Source organism: Onthophagus taurus, chromosome 8 (assembly GCF_036711975.1).
Source record: "Onthophagus taurus isolate NC chromosome 8, IU_Otau_3.0, whole genome shotgun sequence".
Classification (NCBI taxonomy): Eukaryota; Metazoa; Arthropoda; class Insecta; order Coleoptera; family Scarabaeidae; genus Onthophagus; species Onthophagus taurus.
In genome coordinates, this window is record NC_091973.1 from 9,911,083 (window position 1) to 9,915,605 (window position 4,523).

The 4,523-nt window shown below is 37.8% G+C and overlaps 1 long non-coding RNA gene across 1 annotated transcript; it reads right to left on the bottom strand.

The window, feature by feature from the left end:
- Positions 1–205: 205 nt before the first annotated feature.
- LOC139430939 (uncharacterized) lies at positions 206–1,111 on the bottom strand. The gene is made up of 3 exons (XR_011641300.1): positions 638–1,111; positions 485–569; positions 206–413 (listed from the first exon to the last, which is right to left on the bottom strand). It is a non-coding gene; the product is annotated as an uncharacterized lncRNA (long non-coding RNA).
- Between the last annotated feature and the right edge of the window lie 3,412 nt (positions 1,112–4,523).

Consider the following 4,523-nt stretch of genomic DNA (forward strand, 5'->3'; position numbering starts at 1 on the left):
TGATGATGAGTTTGATGATTATGATAAGATTCGGCAACGGGTCGATGGTGCCTATTTTACAATCAAGGCACTTATACAAAAATTCACGCCAGCCCCGGCGAATCCTCAGGGTGGCCCTCATAGGATCACCACACCTAAATTGAATGAACTTTCAATGGTCAACAGAAAGATTGGCCTACCTTTTTTGATTTGTTCCGAACTATGGTACACGGAAACAAGTCGTTATCTCCAGTGGCTAAATATCAATACCTATTGACGTCACTCACTGGAGAAGCTTTGAAATTGGTAAAGAGAATTCCAGTGACCAATGAGAATTATACTAGTGGAAGATTCGAAATCAGCCGTCAAATGTCCGATATGCTCCGAATCACATCAAGTTTACCGATGTGCTCAATTTCATGTTAAATCGCCAGCTGAAAAATTAGTGATAGCAAGAGATAACAATTTGTGTCGAAATTGTTTAAGCAAAGGTCATATCACTAACAATTGCGTTTCAAATCACTGTTGTCATTCATGCAAGCAACGCCATCATACATTACTTCATTTTGGACCTAAACAGCCAATTCCTTCTATTCACGTGGGTACAACATTAGATATAAATAATCATTCAAAACCAGAAAATCGTCGAGTTTCTTACCAATCGCCTTTATTTATATTTATGATCAGGTTGGTCAACCGCATTTGGCATGTGCATTGATTGATTCTGGAAGCACGTCAAATTTTATTACCACCAAGCTACTGCAACAACTTCGTTTGCCACGACAAAATAATTCTTCGTTAGAAATACAGGGTTTAAACTCGATGACGTCCATCTGTAACAAAGGAAGTGTCAATTGCATCATTCAACTTTGCCAGTCCCGAAACTTATCCTTTAATCTGAGAGCTATTGTTACATCTTCAATATGTTCCGCTTAACCTTCATTATCTTCTATTATACAATCCTACTATTATCTTAAATGCCTCCAATTCCATCCCGAACATCATTCTCCTTCCGAAGAAGTGGATATATTATTGGGAGCTGAATTGGTACCTCAATTATTTACTGGTGGTCGTGTCTGTGGTGGCCAGGACGATCCTGTGGCTGTGCATTCAGTGTTCGGGTGGATAGTGATGGGAAATCCAAATTATTACCATCCACGTCTTTATCAACATGTATCTCAAGAATTGATGACTCATTACATTTATCAATGCAACGCTTTTGGGAATTGGAATCTACTTCTGAAATCAAGATGATGTCAAGTGAAGAGGCAAAATGTGAAAATCATTACAAAAATAATTATCGTTGTGATATTAATGGCAGATTTATTGTATCACTCCTGTTTAGAACCAAAGAACCTATTCTTGGAAGTTCATATGATATTGCTCGGAATCGATTCAAATTATTGGAGAAACATTTGTTGAAAGATGATATACTTCACGAGAAATACATCGAATTCATGAGGGATTATTTGCATTCAGGCCATTTGTCTCTAATTCCTTCTAATATTCCTAATTCCAGTAATTAATATAGGATAATAGTAAAACTTTGTTTCAAGAAAATAGATCCTAAAAGAGTGGAAACTTGAACAATAATCCCTTTTTTAAAAAGAGACTATTTTGAGCTTATTTATTTTTTTTGGGTCAGTCGTTTATAATTAAAAGAATTAAAAAGAAAAATATGCTTAAAAAATTTCCACTGTTATAGAACATATTTTTAGGATGAAATAAGACTTGAAATAAGATTTTATAAATTTCTTCGTTTCTCTCTGCTGCCCTGTATTTTCTTGATACGTTCCTATGTGCTTGATGCCGAGCATGTAAAGTATTAATTTTTATTAAGTCGAACTTTAGGTTACTAAAATTAGCGTTCAGCTTCCGACCACTGATCGTAAGGCAAATTTACACCGTGTTCGTGAATTCGTTGCGAATTTATTGCACATTCACTGTTTTGCAACTACCTAACCTCATTCACATCACAACGAAATATTCTAGATTATCGACATTGTCGACACTCTGTACATAGTTGACATATTGTGGACACGCGGACGTCAATAATCAAAGTCGACGAGTCGACGCCCATCTCTTTGCACAATCAACCATATCCAAAGAGAGAACTAAAGACGTATCAGATGATATAATAAGATCTAAAAGTGTAGCGGACAATGCGGTTGTCCTGATCGGACAATCAATCAATTGGGCTGCTTCTTATGTGTCCAGAAAAGAAAATAATCGAAGTGTATCTGAACTTCCAGAGTTGAGCACATTAATGTTAAAATCTCCAAAACAGAGAATTTGGTCAGTCAGGAGCAGGCAGTTCGCAACCATGTCATATAGCTCACCCAAAAACAGAGAGCAGTTGACATTACCCGGTCTGTAGTCAACTCCCACCGCGATATCACCGCCACGCAAATGCAGCAACATTTAAAGTTGTTCAATGTCAGCGGACGAGTCAATAATAGAATATTTAATGTTACATCACGTTATATTACATAGATTACATATCGGGTAGGCGGACAACTAACCTTGCACCGCAACCCTAAGGGGTACCTAAGGGGCCCTAAATGGTAGACAACGATATCAAATTTCACCGTGTAGTCCAATGCTCTTAACGAACATTAATACCTTGCTCAGTGAAAGGTCATTCAGATCCTTTGCGGAGATAAATTGCGACCCAAAAATCGAGAATCTGATACTGTTAACAGCAGGGCAGTGGCATATAACATGCTCAACCGTCTCCGCTTTCTTCACACATATTCGGCATTTAACATCGTCGGCTAGATCCAACAAGTTGAGGTGTGCTTTTAATCGACAGTGCCCAGTAAAGACACCCATTAGAACTTTAATGCTGCAGCGAGCAAGTCCTAAAATATTCCCGGGTTTGATAGTGGCGATGTTAATAAACACCTTAGCATGTCTCATTCCAGGAGAACTGGTCCACAGTAGACGAAGTCTCTCTTCAGCCCACAGGTTCTAGCCTCTCGTGCTAGCTCATCTGCCGCTTCATTTCCAGCAACCCCAGAGTGACCTGGGACCCAGATCAGAGAAACTTTGTTATCACAACTCAGTGTGTTTAATGTTCTCTTACAGTCATTAACCAGAGCCGACACCGTTTTCACGGCTTGCAGCGCCTGGAGAGCGACTTGACTGTCTGTTTGAGAAAAGTCGTACTGTCATGTTCTTCACCCCTCTCTCAAGAATGATTATACCACCCATGTCAATAGCAAATGCCTGTATTCCGCCTGGAATACAGTACGTTTCCAAGCTATAATCTTGCTTAACACGTTCGCTGCCGAGCGACACCGTTAATCAAGGTTGTATGTATGTATGCATGCTTAGGGGAGTGCGTAATATTTACGCGCGCACTTAGGCCCCAGTGAACTAGAAACTATTCTACTATTAAGCAGGATCCAATCCTCTATAGTTGCTTCCACTCCCCTGTCAAAAGCAGCTCTTTCAAGAGATTGTGGTATTGCGTTGTTAAACGCACCTTCTATATCCAGAAACGCACAAACCAAGATCTCTTTATCTTGGAGCGTCCTAGATACTCTACCAATCAAGTTGTGTAGAGCGAATTCTGCTGATTTTTCCGCTTGATAAGTGTAGTGTGGGTTATTCTTACACACACATCTATGCAGGGTGCCCTGTTAAGAGTACGGAGCGGCTGTATCTCGACAACGGTAAGGCCTAGAGGTTTGGGAAAAAATCCTTATAGGCAAAGTGGGCAAAAGAAATAGCTGGAAATTATTTTGAACTTCATAATTCGACCACTAGGAGGCTTAACTGCCATAGAGAAACATAAAATTTCCGCTATCTCAAAAAGTTAGAAGATAAGCTTTAATATATCTTTTGATATATCTTTTTAATATCTCTTGCTTTTTTGGCAACCACAAATTTTGAGGTATCCAAACGTCGAGGACGGGAAAATGGTACATGAGAATTTGAGTTTTAATAGAAAACAGTTTACGATTTATAAACAGTTTAGAGTATTACATAACAATTTAGGATATTAGAATCTATATACTGTTAGTGTCAATTAGACGGTTATTTTTGACGTCAACAAGAATACCAAATTTATCTAAAAATCGGCGCCTATAATTGGTTTAGCAACATCAGCCATAGTAAAAACGGAAGAAAAATTTCTGCGCAAATTTAAAGATACAGTCAATATTTTCTTACTGTAGGTATTGATTGTAGACCCATTAGCTGCTGAAGGATATGAAGTTGAATCTTTTTTTAAGGATGCGAAAACTGTAAATGTTAAAACCGATATGTCAGCAACTGTGTCGGTAAGAAAATTTAGATTTTTATTATCGTCGTAGACAAAAAGACGATGACTAATAAGATTAATTGATCGATGATGTGAATTACGTTGAATTGTTAAAACTAAATTTTTAGGTTCTAGAGGAGGTTTTCGGAGCACTTACACTAACCAAATAAAACTAGTTTGAAGTGCCAACGGAAAAAAATACTATCAATAGTCTAAAATATGTTAAAATAAAATCGAAAAAAATTAAAAAATTAAAATTAAATGTATATGAGACGAT